Raw genomic sequence first — 21161 nt, forward strand, 5'->3', positions numbered from 1 at the left:
GAGGAGAAGAGAACAGAAGGTGAGAGAGGAGGAGGAGGACGGTGGGCAGGGAGTACAAACAGCGAAAGAAAAGCGGCTGCTTTTCGAGAGACAGATCATCCTAGCAGGACAGCGGCTGCAGCTTGACTAAATTGCTTAGTGTAGAAGGGGGAGACAGGAAAAACGAGTGAGCAACGACAAAAGAAGAGAGAGGGTGGGAGGGGCAACAAAGATCTGTCAGATGAGGCTTGAGACACTTCTATTTTCTGTGTGGTCTCCTTTATTACAGGGCGTTCTGAACGGGCAGCATCAGTGTGTCTCTTGCGCATGATCGGCTGTCTACGCATCCCTTCTGCCGGGAGTCAACACATATCTCAGCATCTCTCCGCCAGAGACAGAAAGAAAAACACCCGCTCTCCTCCGCTAATTGAGGTAGGTAAACACGCATTTGCTTTTCCTTGTCGCACTACCAGATATGATTTCTGTTTTCTGACCTGTAAAGATTTGTGCAGTTTAAAGGTTGTCATTATCTATCGTTAAGGGTTTCAAAAAGCATGATGTTGCTAGAGCAGTTGTTGGGGTTCGACTGTTATGAAAGGGTTCCCATTTTCCGTTTTCATTTCATTAGACGCAACTGTGCATGGGATAGAGATACGCACTTATACACCATTTGGCATGAGAGGCTAAATGTTTCATCTGGTTTTGGGACACATTATGTTTTGGGACACATTATGGATTATTCCAATAGTTTGCAGGATCAAACAGGGGCATCCCATCGGGCAAAGAAGTCAATTCAATGGATATTCCACGTTGGTACAACGTAATTTAATTCAACCAGTGTATGTCCAGTGGGATGGTTCATGCTCCATTGACAGACCCCTGATTGCTAAAAAGTAAAACGGTAGGTTGTGTTTCGGGTCTGTTACACCTAAAGTGATAGATATGCAGCCCAGTTTAGTGGTACAGGGGCAAAGAAGCCCCACGGCTGCTCCCGAGGCGCTATACCGTCAGACCTACCATCATCATGCGCCGCTGATGAGCACGTTTCGCGGGCAGGTGCGTATGGCTGGCGCTGTGTGCTGGAAGGCTGGTATAACGCGCACAGTGTCTTGCGCGTGCGTGCGTGGGTACACACACACACATTAATATGAACGCACTCAAGCATAAATTACCTTCTGACAGTGATGTTTACCTTTAAAGGTCTGCTGAGCAAGAGTAGGAAAGGGCACTTGCAATTTATTGATACATATCAAATGACTAATATAATGGTGAAGAACATACAGCATTCAGAAGGTACGCATATCTCGCTGTCTTTCTCCCAGATGTTAAAGCACCACTCCAGACAGTTCATTGTGTATGTTAATATGACCCTTTTTTATATAAAAGCCTATTCAGCTTTATATTTATCTGGAGGGACAGCACAGTCAGTGCATCAAACGTCTCCATACCATCAACAGAATGCCTTTAAAGTGAGTTTTAATAACTTGAATAGTAGTGTGATTTGATGAAATAGAAACACAAACGTGGAGAGTGGAGGGTGAAGGTGTATGTTTTTGCTTTTGCTTTTTGGCTCTGGTCTATTTGGCAAGGCAACACTGTAGCGTTGATGAGTGCAGAAACTGGGAAAGCTGAGAGGCACGGATAGAGATGGTAGAGATGGGTCTCTCTCCGTCACTCAGAATAACCATCATCTAGGCATTGTACACCTGTGAAAGTGTTGCATTGTGGTGAGGAGAATGCCCCTGGTTATCCTCCAGTTAAGATGTTAGCTACAGAGTGAATATACTACTTAGCCTCGAGGACCTCTCTAGTGTTTTTCTCTGTTTTGCCGTAGCAGCAGGGTCCGTCTCCCATGTGAAAGCCAGCAAGGTCACCTTATGTTGTATCACTACCACCTGAATAACGATCAGGGTGAGGCCTGGGAGTGGCCCACACTGTGTGGCCAGCCGCTGTGCACATTCCCTTTCTTCTTATTTTGCTGATGATATATTGGGGTTCCTCTCACTTTGAACTTGACAAGGTTAACCCTCCCTGGATATTCCTTTGACTGGAGTGGCTGTCTTTCCGCCGTTGCCTGTGTCTGTGTGTCTCAGTAACCCACCGCCAGCTCAAAAGACTCCTTCTGCTCCCTATAACGAGGGGCAGACCACAGGGGCCAATCCTCCCTCAGTGTGTGTGTGTGTGTGTGTGTGTGTGTGTGTGTGTGTGTGTGTGTGTGTGTGTGTGTGTGTGTGTGTGTGTGTGTGTGTGTATATACATGTGTGTGTGTTTGGGCATGCACATACATTACCAGTCAAAAGTTTGGACACACCTACTCATTCAAGGGTTTTGTACTATTTTCTACATTGTAGAATAATAGTGAAGACATCAAAACTATGAAATAACACATATGGAATTATGTAGTAACCAAACATTTTCAAACAAATCCAAATATATTTTATATTTGAGGACCTTCAAAGTAGCCACCCTTTGCCTTGATGACAGCTTTGCACACTCTTGGCATTCTCTCAACCAGTTTCACCTGGAATGCTTTTCCAACAGTCTTGAAGGAGTTCCCACATATGCTGAGCACTTGTTGACTGCTTTCCCTTCACTCTGCGGTCCAATTCATTCCAAACCATCTCAATTGGGTTGAGATTGTGTGATTGTGGAGGCCAGGTCATCTGATGCAGAAATCCATCACACTCGTTCTTTGTCAAATAATCCTTACACAGCTTGGAGGTGTTTTGGGTCAAAATAAATGATAGTTCCACTAAGCGCAAACCAGATGGGATGGCGCATCGCTGCAGAATGTTGTGGTGGCCATACTGGTTAAGTGTGCCTTAATTTCTAAATAGATCACTGACAGTGTCACCAGCAATGCACCCACACACCATCACACCTCCGCCTCCATGCTTCTCGGTGAGAACCACACATGCTGAGATCATCCATTCACCTTCTTTGCATCTCACAAAAACACGCCGATTTGAACCAAAAATCTCAAATTTGGACTCATCAGACCAAAGGACAGATTTCCACCAGTCTAATGTCCATTGCTTGTGTTTCTTGGCCCAAGCAAGTCTCTTCTTATTGTTGTCCTTTAGTAGTGGTTTCTTTGCAGCAATTTGATCAATTTGAAGGCCTGATTCATGCAGTCTCCTTTGAACAGTTGATGTTGAGATGCAACTCTAATGCACTTATCCTCTGCAGCGGAGGTAACTCTGGGTCTTCATTTCCTGTGGCGGTCTTCATGTGAGTCAGTTTCATCATAGCGCTTGATGGCTTTTGAGACTGCACTTGAAGAAACTTTCAAAATTCTTGACTTGGCCTTCTGTCATCATGAAGTGTTTTGAGAGACTAGTCAAGGATCATATCACCTCAACCTTACCTGTCATCCTAGATCCAATTCAATTGGGCCCTGGACTTCATCATCAAACAACATCTCCACCCCGCTGGTCCTCAACACTGGGGCCCCACAAGGGTGCGTGCTCAGCCCCCTCCTGTACTCCCTGTTCACCCATGACTGCATGGCCACACACACCTCCAACTCAATCATCAAGTTTGCAGATGACACAACAGTAGTAGGCTTGATTACCAACGATTATGAGACAGCCTACAGGGTGAAGGTGAGGATTCTCGGAGGGTGGTGTCAGGAAAATAACCTCTCACTCAACGGGACAGCGATGGAGAAGGTGGAAAGTTCCTCGGCGTACATATCACTGACAAACTGAAATGGTCCACCCACACAGACAGTGTGGCGAAGTACGCGCAACAGCGCCTCTTCAACCTCAGGAGGCTGAAGAAATTTGCCTTGTCACCTAAAACCCTCACAAACTTTTACAGATGCACAATTGAGAGCATCCTGTTGTGCTGTATCACCGCCTGGCATGGCAACTGCACCGCCCACAACCGCAGGGCTCTCCAGAGGGTGGTGCGGTCTGCACAACGCATCACCGGAAGCAAACTACCTGCCCTCCAGGACACCTACAGCACCCGAGCCACACCCTGTTCACCCCGCTATCATCCAGAAGGCGAGGTCAGTACAGGTGCATCAAAGCTGGAACCGAGAGATTGAAAAACAGCTTCTATCTCAAGGCCATAGTTAAACAGCCATCACTAGCACAGAGAGGCTGCTTCCTATAGATAGTTAAATAAAGGTTAAATTAAAATTCAATAAAATATGAAATTATAGGCCACATTAATAAATGGAAGACTAGTCACTTTAAAAATGCCACTTTAACAATGTTTACATATCTTGCATTACTCATCTCATATGTATATACTTTGTTTTATGCAATATTTTACATCTTATCCTATGCCGCTCTGACATTGCTCATCTATATATTTATACATTCTTATTCTGTTCCTTTACTTAGATATGTGTGTATAAGTTTTGTGTTGTGGAATTGTTAGATATTACTTAGGTATTTCTGCACTGTCGGAACTAGAAGTACAAGCATTTTGCTACACTTGCAATAACATCTGCTAGCCATGTGTATGTGACCAATAAAATTTGATTTTTACATTTTTTATTTGAATTGAAGTACATTCCAGGTGACAACCTAATGAAACAGGTCGAGAGAATGCCAAGAGTGTGCAAAAGCTGTCATCATGGAAATGGATGGCTACTTTGAAGAATCTCAAATATATTTGTTTAACACTTTGTTGCTTACTACATTAATCCATGTATTATTTCATAGTGTTATTCTACAATGTAGAAATTAGTAAAAATAAAGAGCCCTTGAAGGAGTAGGTGTGTCCAAACCTTTGACTTTTTTACTCAGTGACTCATGCCACCAACCAGTGACTTGTGGAGCTGTCAGAACATCTCAGAATCCTAAATCAACATCCAATGGAAGTGAGAGGAATTCTTTGTCTCAGACTGGCAGATAGAATGTTGGTGGAATGCTTTGCTCTGTATGGAACCCTCTCAGATATAGAACTATTAGGCTACAGTAGTACTTCCACAGTATCCTGTGATACCAGACAGACTGTTTTGGCTGCATGGTACAATGGTCCCCTTTAGCGTCTGAATTATACAATGACTGATGTCCTGGGAATTGTGGACTAGACCAACTAACTCCTTATGGGGGTGTTCACAGCAATGTTTTGAAGGATTTGGGGGTGATCTGCAAGTTCCTCTTTGATAGTCCCTCTGACCCCTCAAACTCAACTCTGCACACCGAAGCCAATTCCACAGCGTGTTTTAATCGTTCCCCTCTAATCAGGGACTAATTTAGACCTGGGACACAAGGTGGGTACAATTAATTATTAGGTAAAAGAGAAACCCAGCAGGCTGTGCCCAGACCTTCTAGTCTCTGTCTAGAGCGATGACGTCGTAGTGTTTGGCTGGGTCGTGTTCAGAAGGCATGGAATGGGAGAACATGTTATCAAACGGAGATACTTCTTATCCAATGAAAACATTCAGCACATTTTCTAAGTAGCAAAAACTCTCCCTGTCTCTGATTGTCTCTAGCTCTGTCTGTCGTCCTATCATTCTCTCTTTCTTGCTCTGTCTCTTTTCTTTCTCTGCTTTGGCCTCACTTGTAAAATTCTTCATCTGAACTCCCAACCCCCAGCAGGGGACAGTAGTTTGGTGAGAATGTTCTATCCTGACTACACGCCATCCCTCCCGGTCATCTTAACTCTCCTGCAGAGATGAATGAGTTCAATGGGTCTGATTTCACACACACACACACACACACACACACACACACACACACACACACACACACACACACACACACACACACACACACACACACACACACACACACACACACACACACACACACACACACTACAAACACTCCTTTTTCATGAAACTATCGTGGTCAGTGTGATAACGTGCGTGACTAATAGTTGGAGGGGTGAGACTGTTGAGACTGAGACACTTGTTCTTTCTAGCTCAGTGCAGTAGATAAGGGCTGAGAGTTATGACCCCGGGTGATTAGATGTGACCTCCGTCTGACTGAGCTCTGATCTGGTCTCACACTGCTGGGGAGTTCACACACGTCCCTATGAATTAGCCACCTAAAGCACTCTGCAAATGGATAGCTGAGTGGGAGACAGAGAGCTGTGTGTATGTGTGTGCCTTTAACCACACATGTTAAAATGGGTTTGAAATGTGTGAAAGGAAGAGCAATGTATGTGTTCTTTTTTCTGACACCATAAATATGTGTGTGTGTGTGTGTGTGTTTGTGTGATCTGCTTCACGAATGTGCGTGTGCTTTCCAATGTGTGTGTCTGTCTGAGTGAGGACTGGTTGGCTGGAGGGGTGTGGGAGTACTGGGACAGTCAGGGCTGCAGATAGAAGCCCAGCAGCAGCAGAAGTGCAAATTAAAAGTCACTGAAGTGCTATAGGAGAACATGATGCAGACTGCTAATGCTATGTCCACACACAGCTAGCCAGCTATTACACTGATAATGTTAGGGCAGCGTAGCTAACTACTACATTGGTAATGTCAGGGCAGCGCTAGAAAACTAACACCGAGCCATGGCAGGACAGAGCACTGGGTGTTTACAAGGAGAAGAACATTTAAGGGAAAGTGGGAAAGAGAGTGAGAGACATACTTAGAAAGAACAAGGCATATGCCAAGAGAGAGCGAGTGAAAGTGAGAGACAGAGAAAGAGAGAGAGAGAGAGCGTGACTCAAGGAGAGTGGAAGAGAGGACAACACACAAACAGAGATACTTTAGATAGAGAGAGCAAATATCATTCACCGGTACATCCACACAACACTTGCATAAACAATGCGAGGGCCTTATTACTGGGACACTTTCATGGAGATATAGTTCCATTGGTACAGTCAGTGAAGTCTCACAACCTTAATGGTCCACCGCTGTCTCGCTCAGAGCCAGTGCTGTCTGACCTTGAATCATTTATTTAAAAAAGAAATACATATATATAGCCACCCACACTGTACCAGGCAGCCATTCACATCCACACAGGCAGCATACTGTATACACACAGTAGGGGGAAGTTACCCCTAAATGTTGGTCTAAGGTTTGTTTTGTGTTTGAAGGTGAAGATTGGGTGAGGGGAAGCTGATCCTAGATCTGTCCATTTTTTTTTAGCAAGGCTATTCATTCACACAGGCAACAGATGAGACGTTGAACCAAGGTCCCGACTCAATAGTCATTAAAAACCTGTCACAGGAGTGGGTGTACTAAACCCCAGTGTACTGGTTGGCTCAGTTCCCAACCTGGCAGCTCATACTGCTACACTAACATAATAATGCCCAGCTAGCCCAGCTCTCCTCTCCTCTCCTTTATTCTCCTCTCCTCCCCTGTAACTCTACTCCAGATCATTGCTGTGCTCTCAGTGAGCTTACCTGTGAAGGGAAGGTCAGTGGCAGTAGGCTCGACACACAGCCTCATTAAACTTTAACTGTTTCAGATAGGTTCAGAGAGGCCCTCTGCTACATCACCAACGTTAAGCTGCACCTCTTAAAGCTTTTTTGGGGGAGCGAGTAACATTTAGAAATTATATTTCTCATTTCATTTGACACAGATTTTCCCTCACGGAATCCAACTGGGGTTTCCCAAAAACCAAGGAAAACCATTTGAATAATGGATACAGCTAATGCGTTTTCAGTTATTGGGCAGAAATAAGATGATGTACTTATTTCTAAAGGACATTGTGCTGATTTGGGGTTTGGGGGCCTTGGCACCAGAACTATGAAAATGTAAAACAAGTAAGATTTCCCTAGATGAGAAGAAATGTCCCTGAAACGATTGTGCATTGTGAATATGATCTATGGTCATTATAATTTGCGGAGGTTTTGGATGACTGACAATTGCAGGCCAGATTTGTATTTTGAGTGCCTGCTAATCAATCAGCCATCTAAAACATTGCATGCAGCTATTCGTTTGCAGGTCATTTTTTCCGCTCTCTTTCACACCTTCTCGTGTCCTTCAGTACATTCTCCCTTTCTTCCCTAAGCCTGTTAGTCCTACACCCTGAACATGGATGTTTAAATCTTTGCCTGCCTTTCTTCCTCCTTGCTGAGACATGAGCTGTTCTTCTGAATGATCTCTTCTTCTAACTCAGCCAGCCTTTGCTTCTGATAGCTGGAACAAAGCACTTAGCATCAGCTCACTTCAATCAGACCTCATTTACTGTATCTCAAAGCTGCAGCTCTCATGTGTGTCTGTTAGAGCTGAGAGGCCCTATAGAACACTGGGCTCTGTCGCTGCAGATGGAAAACTGCCTACTGCCTGATATAACTCTATCTCATTTGGGAAGTGATTGCTAGTTACAGTAGCTAGTTGCTACCTCTGTCCGAGATGACCATATCTGTATTCAATAGGGAATCTCAAATTATTTCAAGGTTGATCCACACAACACTTTCTCCAACGCTATGCCCACCACACAGACATATTTTCCTACAGTATTAAATACAGCACTTATGAAAAACGTTCTAGCTCAGCCAAGACACGTGCAACACATCTTACAGTGACGTGCAGTCAGGGTAGGCAGGGTAGGCAGTGCATACCCGGTGATAATCTAATGAGGAAAGATGTTATGAAAAAAAAAAGTATTATATAAAGTTTTTTTCTCAATGCTTCTGGTGTTTTGAAATGGCATAAAAACCTCAGGAAAGGTGCTAGGGTATTCGTGCCTTTCTTTCCATCCATTCAAAGCCACCACAATCTTTGAAGTGCGCAGAATTTCCTGATGTTAATGGACAGGGTCAGCATAGGCGTTGCTGCTTTGCCTAGCTTGAAGTAGCTTAAATCGAGCCAATGTCATATTTTGTGCATGCGTAGAGCCTAGACATGTTGTGTGGGTATTGTACTTGGGAAAGCTGTGCACATGTGCGTGTGTCTACATAATTTGGAGCTCGCAACACCCCTTGAACTGAACAAAGTTTTAGAGCAAAAACAACCTGGTACCAGACTAATGGTGACTATTGCAATTTTTATGTGGGTGGATCAGCTTTAATATTGCGGATAGATTGTAGCTTTTCATTGGTGTAATTGTCTGCGTCATTTCCAATCCCTCATATAGTTGTGGGGTAAATACAGTGGGGCAAAAAAGTATTTAGTCAGCCACCAATTGTGCAAGTTCTCCCACTTAAAAAGATGAGAGAGGTCTGCAATTTTCATCATAGGTATGTGACAGTATAATTTTAAACCATCACCTCGCCCATACCCGGGCGTGAACCAGGGACCTTCTGCACACGTCAACAACAGTCACCCTCGAAGCGTTGTTACCCATTGCTCCACAATAGCCACGGCCCTTGCAGAGCAAGGGGAACTACTTCTTTAAGGTCTCAGAGCAAGTGACGTCACCGATTGAAACGCTATTTAGTGCTCACCGCTAACTAAGCTAGCCATTTCACATCCGTTACAGGTACACTTCAACTATGACAGACAAAATGAGAAAAAAAATCCAGAAAATCACATTGTAGGATTTTTAATGAATTTATTTGCAAATTATGGTGGAAAATAATTATTTGGTCACCTACAAACAAGCAAGATTTCTTGCTCTCACAGACCTATAACTTCTTCTTTAAGAGGCTCCTCTGTCCTCCACTCGTTACCTGTATTAATGGCACCTGTTTGAACTTGTTATCAGTATAAAAGACACCTGTCCACAACCTCAGTCACACTCCAAACTCCACTATGGCCAAGACCAAAGAGCTGTCAAAGGACACCAGAAACAAAATTGTAGACCTGCACCAGGCTGAGAAGACTGAATCTGCAATAGGTAAGGAGCTTGGTTTGAAGAAATCAACTGTAGGAGCAATTATTAGGAAATGGAAGACATACAAGACCACTGATAATCTCCCTCGATATGGGGCTCCATGCAAGATCTCACCCCGTGGGGTCAAAATGATCACAAGAACAGTGAGCAAAAATCTCAGAACCACACTGGGGGACCTAGTAAATGACCTGCAGAGAGCTGGGACCAAAGTAACAAAGCCTACCATCAGAAACACACTACGCCGCCAGGGACTCAAATCCTGCAGTGCCAGACGTGTCCCCCTGCTTAAGCCAGTACATGTCCAGGCCCGTCTGAAGTTTGCTAGAGAGCATTTGGATGATCCAGAAGAAGATTGGGAGAATGTCATATGGTCAGATGAAACCAAAATAGAACTTTTTGGTAAAAACTCAACTCGTCATGTTTGGAGGACAAAGAGTTGCATCCAAAGAATACCATACCTACTGTGAAGCATGGGGGTGGAAACATCATGCTTTGGGGCTGTTTTTCTGCAAAGGGACCAGGACGACTGATCCGTGTTAAGGAAAGAATGAATGGGGCCATGTATCGTGAGATTTTGAGTGAAAACCTCCTTCCATCAGCAAGGGCATTGAAGATGAAACGTGGCTGGGTCTTTGAGTGTAACAATGATCCCAAACACACCACCCGGGCAATGAAGGAGTGGCTTCGTAATAAGCATTTCAAGGTCCTGGAGTGGCCTAGCCAGTCTCCAGATGTCAGCCCCATAGAAAATCTTTGGAGGGAGTTGAAAGTCCGTGTTGCCCAGCAACAGCCCCAAAACATCACTGCTCTGGAGGAGATCTGCATGGAGGAATGGGCCAAAATACCAGAAACCTTGTGAAGACTTACAGAAAACGTTTGACCTCTGTCATTGCCAACAAAGGGTATATAACAAAGTATTGAGATAAACTTTTGTTATTGACCAAATACTTATTTTCCACCATAATTTGCAAATAAATTAATAAAAAATCCTAGAATGTGATTTTCTGGATTTTTTTTTTCATTTTGTCTGTCATAGTTGAAGTGTACCTATGATGAAAATTACAGGCCTCTCTCATCTTTTTAAGTGGGAGAACTTGCACAATTGGTGGCTGACTAAATACTTTTTTGCCTCACTGTATATATATTTAAATTTACAGTTAAAGTCGGAAGTTTACATACACCTTAGCCAAATGCATTTCAACTCAGTTTTTCACAATTCCTGACATTTAATCCTTTCACCAATTTATTTTAAGAATGTGAAATGTCAGAATAATTAGTAGAGAGAATAATTTATTTCTTTCTTTCATCACATTCCAAGTGCGTCAGAAGTTTACAAACACTCAATTAATATTTGGTAGCATTGCCTTTAAATTGTTTAACTTGGGTCAAACATTTCGGGTGACCTTCCACAAGCTTACCACAATAAATTGGGTGAATTTTGGCCCATTCATCCTGACAGAGCTGGTGTAACTGAGTCAGGATTGTAGGCCTTCTCGCTCGCACACGCTTCTTCAATTCTGCCCACAAGTTTCCTATAGGAATGAGGTCAGGGCTTTGTGATGGCCAGTCTAATACCTTGACTTTGTTGTCCTTAAGCCACAACTTTGGAAGTATGGTTGGGGTCATAGTCCATTTGGAAGACCCATTTGCAACCAAGCTTTAACTTCCTGACTGATGTCTTGGGATGTTGCTTCAATGTATCCACATTATTTTCCTACCTCATGATGCCATCTATTTTGTGAAGTGCACCAGTCCCTCCTGCAGCAAAGCACCCCCACAACATGATGCTGCCACCCCCGTGCTTCACGGTTGGGATGGTGTTCTTCAGCTTGCAAACCTCCCCCTTTTTCCTCCAAACATAACAATGGTAATTATGGCCATTTGTTTCATCAGACTAGAGGACATTTCTCCAAAAAGTATGATCTTTGTCCCCATGTGCAGTTGCAAACCATAGTCTGGCTTTTTTATGGTGGTTTTGGAGCAGTGGCTTCTTCCTTGCTGAGCGACTTTTCATGTCGATATAGTTACTTTTGTACCTGTTTCCTCCAGCATCTTCACAAGGTCCTCTGCTGTTGTTCTGGGATTGATTTGCACTTTTCACACCAAAGTAAGTTCATCTCTAGGAGACAGAACGCATCTCCTCCTGAGCGGTATGACTGCTGCGTGGTCCCATGTTGTTAATACTTGCATACTATTGTTTGTACAGATGAACGTGGTACTTTCAGGTGTTTGGAAATTGCTCCCAAGGATGAATCAGACTTGTGGAGGTCTACAATTTGCTTTTCTGAGGTCTTGGCTGATTTATTTTGGATTTTCCCATGATGTCAAGCAAAGAGGCACTGAGTCTGAAGGTAGGCATTGAAATACATCCACAGGTACACCTCCAAATTACTCAAATGATGTCAATTAGCCTATCAGAAGCTTCTAAAGCCATGACATAATTTTGTTACATTTTCCAAGCTGTTTATAGGCACAATCAACCTAGTGTATGTACACTTCAGACCCACCTGAATTGTGATATAGTGAATTGTAAGTGAAATAATCCATGTGTAAACAATTGTTGGAAACATTTATTGTGTCATGCACGAAGTAGATGCCATAACCGACTTGCCAAAACTATCGTTTGTTAACAAGACATTTGTGGAGTAGTTGAAAAACGAGTTTACTTGTGTTGCGGAGAATTCTGGTATGTTTTGTTACCCATGAATGTATATTTCATCTGTTGCACACTGACTAACTGAAGTGATTTTATTATATGTAAACTTCAGACTTCAACTGTATACACACGTACGTCCTTGTTTTTGAAAGAAAAGCACATTTTTTGTCCATTAAAATAACATCAAATTGATCAGAAATACAGTGTAGACATTGTTAATGTTGTAAATGACTATTGTAGCTGGAAACGGCAGATTTTTTCATGGAATATCTACATAAGTTTACAGACGCCCATTATCAGCAACCATCACTCCTGTGTTCCAATGGCACATTATGTTCGCTAATCCAAGTTTATAATTTTAAAAGGCTAATTAATCATTAGAAAACCCTTTTGCAATTATGTTAGCACAGCTGAAAACTGTTGTTCTGAATATGAGAAGCAATAAAACTGGCCTTCTTTAGACTAGTTGAGTATCAGCATCAGCATATGTGGTTTCGATTACAGGCTCAAAATGGCCAGAAACAAAGCACTTTCTTCTGAAACTCGTCAGTCTATTCTTGTTCTGTGAAATGAAAGCTATTCCATGTGAGAATATCTCATACAAGATCTCGTACAACGCTGTGTACTACTCCCTTCAAAGAACATTGCAACAAGGGTCCCAAGCCTCCAGTGATGATCCATGGCAAGAAGCGTCCAGTGATGATCCATGGCAAGAAGCGTCCAGTGATGATCCATGGCAAGAAGCGTCCAGTGATGATCCATGGCAAGAAGCGTCCAGTGATGATCCATGGCACGAAGCCTCCAGTGATGATCCATGGCAAGAAGCCTCCAGTGATGATCCATGGCAAGAAGCCTTCAGTGATGATCCATGGCACGAAGCCTCCAGTGATGATCCATGGCACGAAGCCTCCAGTGATGATCCATGGCACGAAGCCTCCAGTGATGATCCATGGCACGAAGCCTACAGTGATGATCCATGGCACAAAGCCTCCAGTGATGATCCACGGCAAGAAGCCTCCAGTGATGATCCATGGCACGAAGCCTCCAGTGATGATCCATGGCACGAAGCCTCCAGCGACGGTCTCCAGTCCGGAGCCTCCAGTGACGGCCTCCAGTCCGGATCCTCCAGCGATGGCCTCCAGTGCGGAGCCCCCAGCGACGGCCTCCAGTCCGGTGCCCCCAGCGAGGGTCCCCAGTCCGGGGTCGGCGGCGAGGGTTCCCGCACCAGAGGCGCCACCAAAGTGGGGTGAGCCAGAGGTGGAGCGGGGTCTACGTCCCACACCAGAGCCGCCACCGCGGATAGATGCCCACCCGGACCCTCCCCTATAGGTTCAGGTTTTGCGGCCGGAGTCCGCACCTTTGGGGGGGTGCTGTCACGCCTTGACCTTAGAGATATGTCTCTATTTGGTTTGGTCTCGTTTTGATTTGGGTGGGCATTCTATATTCTGTTTTCTATGTTTTTGTATTTCTATGTTTTGGCCGGGTATGGTTCTCAATCAGGGACAGCTGTCTGTCGTTATCTCTGATTGGGAATCATACTTAGCTAGACTTTTCCCTTTCGTCATTGTGGGAAGTTGTCTTTGTTAGGGGTACTATAGCCCTTGTAAGCTTCACAGTGGTTTTTGTTATTTCTTGTTTTGTTGGTGACATTTTAACAAATAATAGAAAATGTACGTTCACCACGCTGCACCTTGGTCTCATTCCGACGACCGCCATGACACTGTGCTATTTCACAAAAGTTCTGAAACAATGTACATTTTACAGACCCAGTATGTTTTACATTTGTTATCTTGTTGTTATTAGTTCCACCCTTCAGCTCCATTCAACCCCTCCCATCTATCTCTTAACACCGTCCATATTGGATTCTTATTTGCCATATATTTTTCAACTGTGCTGTGATGCTTCACAAAAGATCTGAACCTTTCTATTCTCATAGTTTCTACAGATTGTATATTCAAGATAAACATTATTGCTAAAATATTGTTATATTATTGATCGATTGACTATGACTTTTCAATTCACCCAATATTGCTAACTGCAGCATTAGCTCTAGGCAAATGTTGCAATTCTTCAGCCATTCCTGGACCTGTTACCAAAAACGAGCTCCATATGGACAGCACCAAAATAAATGATCTAATGACTCTGCCTCCTTGCAGCAAAATCTGCAGAGCTGGGAAAGTTGCATCCCCCATATATATAACATTACACTGGTTGTAAGAATTTTGTATAATAATTTAAATTGAAAAAATCAAAGTTTTGAATCCGGCGTTGTTTTGCGTGTCAATTCATAAACCATGTGCCATGGAATCGGGACATTGAAAATCTCTTCCCAACTATATTGCAATCTATATAGCACAGCTGTCAATGTGTCCTTAAATTAAACTGGTATTTATTTTTATTTATCACAATTTTCTTTAACCAATTTTGGTCTTTAATGCAGGACTGACAGACATGTTCCTTACTTTTTCCACTTTCCTCTTCCATTTTTGCAGTAATGCTGCAATTTGTTGGTTGTAATTTTGAGTAGAGGAGACATTTCAATATATTTGTGTTAGCTGCATGTGTGGCATAACTCCACCAGTCCTATTTATGATATAATTGACAAAGATTATACATTTTAAAAAATATATGTTTTTATTAAAAAAATGTTTTTATCAATTAGTATAATATTTGTTGTATTATTTGTTCTGGTCTTTTCTGGTGGATTAAACTGAAATTGCAACCAACTTTCTATGGCTTAACGATATTTTGGAGATGATTTAATTTAAAATAACCGACACTGAGCAGTTGTAGTCTGAATAAAAGGAAAGGGCCATGGGGTGAGACATTCTTACTAATTTGCTAGAGAACCAGTTCGGATTTAAGTGTAACTTTTGTATGACTGAAGCCTTTAGTGAGAGGTCTAATGATTTACTATATAATCATTTCTGCCCTCCATTCATATTCATTATTTAAATAGGCCCTTACCATTTTGTCTGGCTTGCCATACCAAATAAAATGTTATATTTTTTGCTCATGTAATTTAATAGGCGTCCTGTTGACAACATCCTGTGTAATTGAGGGCATGCTATTCAAATAAATAATCGTAATATTAAACATTCATGTATCACATATCATGCGTTGTCCGATTACAATAGGCTTTACAGCGAAAGCATACCATGCGATTGTCTGAAGACGGTGCCCCACATCAAAATATTTTTCAACCAGCACAGGCTTCACAAAAATCACAAATACTGATTAAATTAATCGCTTACTTTTGAAAATCTTCCTCTGTTTGCAATCCTAAGGGTCCCAGTTACAACATGAATGGTCGTTTTGTTAGATAAAAGTCTGTTTAGTTGGTGCCATCGATTTCAGTAATCCACTCGTTGATCTTGCAGACAAAGGAGTCTAAAAAGCTACCGCTAAACTTCGTCCAAACAAGTCAAACAATGTTTCTATTAAATCCTCACGGTACCCTAAAATGTAAATAAACTATAATATATCATACGGAAAGTAGTATGTTCAATAGGAAAGTAAAATTAGTAAGTGCATGCCGTCTTCACCACAAGCCAAAGACTGATATTGTTCCAGTGCTCTCTTCACCAAAACTCCAAATTCTTGCTAGTTTAAAAAAAACAAGCCTGAAACCTTGAATAAAGACTGTTGACATCTACTGGAAGCCATAGGAATTGAAATCTGGGAGCCGGAATTACAATAGCTTTCCATTGGAAGAGCCTGGGACCTCAACAAACAAAAAAATCTTGTTGGTTTTTCTTCGGATTTGTGCCTGCCATATAAATTCTCTTATAGTCCCAGACATTGTTTTAACGTTTTTAGAAACTTCAAAGTGTTTTCTATCAATGCTACCAATTATATGCATTTCCTGGCTTATGGGCCTGAGTAACAGGCAGTTTACTTTGGGCACGTCAGTCAGGGGGAAATTCAGGAAACTAGACCCTATCCCAGAGTTAAAAAACAGGTTGCCCGTTGTGACCTTATTCCCAAGCATCTCTGTGCAGTCAGACCTTTGATTTTGTGCCACCAGGGCAAAATAATATGCCCCCTCTCTGAATATATGAGTGTGACCCCCTCCTCATGGGTTACTGCAGCTAGTGTTGCCAGCACTGCCACTGCCTGGGTGGGGGGCACCCCACCAGAATCCCCACCAGCTATGTACAAGGTCGTCAAGGTTCTCATTAGCAGCTTTGAGAATTTCCTTGTATATTATGCTCTCCCATCAGGTGGCTTTGGTTTTGTAGGACCAACCCTGCCAGGCAGTCTCAGAATATTGAGGGGGAGGTGCTGATTTGGTAGGTCTCTGACCACATTCATCTTTCTGATTTGGCTGCGTATAGGCTACGTACAGTAGGCCCATAAAACAGATAAGGACTTCTCCTTCGTGTATGGGTCTCTCAGGTGCGTGTCTAGGATATAGGGTTGTTGACCATTCCATCATGATAGGACAGTAAATAAATAAATAAATAAATAAAGAGTAATAATGTATATCCCATATCTGCACAAAATTGAAAGCTCTTTCTCATAATCCCTGCTCACAAACACACATGGGCTCTGGGATTTTCAACCCATATCCCTTTTCACTCACTTAACTCCACACTTTTCCAAACACAAAAACAAACACCCAACCTTCCATCACAAAACATGCGCACATACCCATATACTGTGCCTTCTACAGTGCCTTGCGAAAGTTTTCGGCCCCCTTGAACTTTGCAACCTTTTGCCACATTTCAGGTTTCAAACATAAAGATATAAAACTGTATTTTTTTGTGAAGAATCAACAACAAGTGGGACACAATCATGAAGTGGAACGACATTTATTGGATATTTCAAACTTTTTTAACAAATCAAAAACTGAAAAATTGGGCAAAATTCCCCAAGCACTTCCCAATTGTTTGTGCAGTTCAAGTCTGCAGACATTTGCGCAGGATCTGCACACACGTGTTCACATTTTCTGTCTGGTACCCACATCGCAGTAGTTTTTATTACCAATAATAACTTTGTAATTGTGTGCCTTTCTAACAAAGTGCCTTATTACGTTATAATAGTTTCTGTATTTCGTGTTATGTCATTTCTACTGTAGCTCACTGTGTGTATGGAGCATAATATATTTGTGTATATTCCTTTTAACCGCGGACACACGAGGCAACAGTTACTCATTTCATAGCCTTTATGGTGTTATATTCAATCGTGCTTAAGTAGCTAGCTACATTATTCTATTAGCTCTTTAAAACAATGCTAATTGCGTCAGAGGAGTATTAGCTTGTGTTGTATTTTGAAGCTATCCTGGCCTTATGACTTCGAAGTGGCACAGCGGTCTAAGGCACTGCATGTCAGTGCTGGAGGCCTCACTGCAGACACTGGTTCGACTCCAGGCTGTATCACAACTGGCCGTGATTGGAAGTGTCATAGTGCGGACAATTGACCTAGCGCCGTCCGAGTTTGGCCAGGGTGAAGGCCGTCATTGTAAATAGTAATATGTTCTTACATGACTTGCTTATTTAAATAAAATAAAAATAGATAACTGGTTTGTTTTCGTTTGACATATTTAGCATAACTCTGTTCTGCCCCCTTGTAGAGCTCAACAGTTACTGTTTCTTACCGTTATACCTCAAATGAGTGATTTTCTCAATGCAATCTATTATTTTTATAGCAGTGTTTATTATGTTACTTCTTTGTAATATTGTTTTATTGCTATATCCTGATATTGTATTCTAATTACTAATAACTCAACTCTATTCTGTACTTTCAGAAACCACACACACACAAACAGTATTTGCCAATATCATAATTGGAACTGGAGCTCATTTGAGATGAAGATTGAGGCCATCTTTTGTATGCTGGAGTACACACTTTTGTATGCTGGAGTACACACTTTTGTATGCTGGAGTACACACTTTTGTATGCTGGAGTACAGTTTTACTAGATGAAATCACAGCAAGAAAATACATAGATGACTATTACGTATTGACCTATTTTATTGCAGTATTGGTGGTGGTTGGTTGAACAAACATAGGTATCTGTGCTCCAGTATTCTCTTAGGGAGTTCTTCTTTACTATTCCCACGAGAAGGACTGTCACCAGGAAGGTATACATTACACTAATTGTGGTTGTCACCCATTTAGTGAGTTTCCCCCTCACTCCTGGCTCCCTCTTCTCCTGTAGCTCCAAGGCTGAGCGATCGGTCTCCTCTACTATGTCTCCCACCAGCTCCACAGCCAGAAACAACTTGAAGCACTCTGCAAGGGGCTTTGCACTCCAAACTGGGACTCATCAAAGCAAACAGCAGGGCCAGGCGGGATGAAATGGCTGACGGCCTTCCAGCTACCACAGAACTTCTGTACTTCATCCACTGTCGGTCTGCTTCAATCAAAAAACAGCATCTTCAAAGGGTACTGGGACTTCGTCAGTGGACAAGGGGTCCTCAGATTCAGGGTCCTCAATGGCTACAAGGTTGGGGGCAGCTCCTCACTGTCACTGTCAGAATCTAATTCCTGACTTTCATACTCACTCATTGTCAGATTTTTTTTTAAATCTCCAGAATTTCTGCATTTGTGTGTTTTCTCCTTTTGAAAGACATTGCTAATGTTTAGCTCACTAGCTACATACATAAACAACAACACTGAATTGCTCAAAGTGGGAGTGAGAGGTTACGTGATTGACTGCCACCAGGTGCCACTTGTATCAATAGATCACTATCAGAATTCTTTTTGTGTGGTAATTATTTAAATATTTACTGTTTTATTCACGTTTTCAAGCACTGGTGACAAAACATGCATTCCGATTCTTGCATAGATTGCAATGAACACAGTGTGTGTAAAATACTTTTTTGAAGTTTGTACTGATTATGATGAGCTAAGCTAATTCCAGCTATGTGTGGAGCCATGTTTGTTGACATACAATGCTTTCTGGGTTTCACGTAATTGTCTGTCGTACCAAAGATGTTTTAAAAAAATGAGGTGAGTAAGGGTACACTCATTTATCGAGAACTTCCGGGATGTGAACGACACAACCCCTTCAACATGCATACTATAAAACAGATCAAACTCATCTTGTCTCCTCTTATCTTTGGTTTCTGTGAGAAATAAAACATGCCCGCGCGCAGAATTACCCATCGTCGGATTACTTTTGACTTCTAGAAAGTGTATTAGTCAATTATTTTGATCACTGGGGAGCTCACCCGTGATGTGATTAATTCTAAATAGAAATTGCAATTAGCTAATTCATATTGTAGTTTCTTTCAGCCGAGAGTTTTTAAAATGTGATCGCTTGTGTTATGTCAATCTTTCCTCAGTTAGCGCATCATACATTTTCCCTATTTTGTTGATTGTGTTTAGCTGTAGCTCCTTCTGTGAATGTCTGAACATTGCATCCAAAAATAAACTGGTCCCATTCTGGACATAACTTTGTAAAGGACTGTGTTTGTGCAAAATGTTTCTGAAAAAACATTGTGGCCAGCTCAAATGCTGATTGTTGTGTCATACCGAAACTGGCCGTTCTAAATAAGCATTCTAATCACACCTGTTTGATCGTACGCTACAGGGACAACTGTACAATGATCACACCCGTGTGTCGGTACGTGTGAAAATGTTAATTAACATCGGTTTCAATCTTAATAACTGTCCCTTTCAGCTTGTTTGCATATTTCTCCAATGTCGCAGCTTTTTCGCTACTCATCTCAAGGTTTGCCTTCAACTCCTTTATATCCTTACTGACCAATTCAAGTATGCCCAGTTTGTCAGTTATTGATTTTAAGAGATCGGTTTCCATCTTTTACCATCTAAAAGACTAAATTGTCTGTGTCTGTCAAAGAGTAACGTTTTCTTTTCGGGATTGGTTCCCCTGTTTTACTCTCCAAAATGTGTTGCTTGTTTTCATAATATTTTTCGATACATTTTTCTAGCCTTAAGATTTGTTTTGTGTTGTTAGCCAGATTGAAGGTTATAACTCACCAGTTTGTGAAGTGAAAATATTTAGTTTAACTTACCGATATTGAATATGTGACCCGTTTCAAGAAACTAGGCTTATGTCGCAAGTCCCGACTTCACAGGTGAGCCATTTCAACATGTATATCAAAATGCATTTTTTGGGCCAGAAATACCATCTGGAACATGTGAACAAACGTGTATGCCATCTGTAAATAATAATAAAATTGTTAAATTATGAGCCTGTATAGCGTAGTGAAGCTGTATAAGTGTTGCTCTCCACTTTCTGGAGGATCTAGTTTTGAAATCCGTGGAATTAGAGTATGATAACTAAAGAAATTAAGAAAACACCTGTCTCCGGATTACATCTTCAAACTAAGGGCAATTGTGGCATGGCATCTGTGACAGGGTTGAATACAGGTAAGATAGTCTAGCTAGCTACATGTTCAGATATTACACATTTCAAATTTTGACAGAAAGTGGTTTCATTTCAAGCTAAAGTGTACTGTTAGATAGCTAGCTAAAGTTAGCTGGCTGGCTCCCTAGCTAACGTTACATGTATTATGTTATTATTCGTATTCCAGAGCCGTTTGCTAGTTAGAGACTAATGTTAGCTAGCTAACATTGAACCAGGTTGGTTCATGGAGGGTAGTAACAACATGAATTGGCACTATGTTTCTTGTTGTTTAACTAGCTAATGTTAGCTGGCTGGCTCGTTAGCTAACGTTACATGACGTGTGTGATCTTGCACGTTGTTTACATAGCTAGGTTCATTGTTTACCTAGCTAGCTAGCTACATGTCTTAAGCTAAAGTGTACAGCACCCATTGAAAATGTCCAGTGTCAGTAAACTTTGGCAAAAATGCGTAATATAATTGTTGCCAGCAGAGATGGTTAGGCTGTTTTCATATTATC

The 21161-nt window shown here is 42.0% G+C and overlaps 1 protein-coding gene across 1 annotated transcript in view; it reads left to right on the forward strand.

Moving 5' to 3' along the window:
- The first annotated feature begins 274 nt into the window (after nt 1-274).
- LOC135539741 (contactin-2-like) overlaps nt 275-21161 on the forward strand; it is an 86881-nt gene continuing 65994 nt past the window's right edge. Inside the window, exon 1 of the mRNA XM_064965827.1 lies at nt 275-411. The gene's annotated coding sequence lies outside the window, so the exon portion shown is untranslated. The remainder of the gene's footprint in view (nt 412-21161) is intronic.

The sequence above is a fragment of the Oncorhynchus masou genome, chromosome 5, assembly GCF_036934945.1.
Source record: "Oncorhynchus masou masou isolate Uvic2021 chromosome 5, UVic_Omas_1.1, whole genome shotgun sequence".
Lineage (NCBI taxonomy): Eukaryota > Metazoa > Chordata > Actinopteri > Salmoniformes > Salmonidae > Oncorhynchus > Oncorhynchus masou.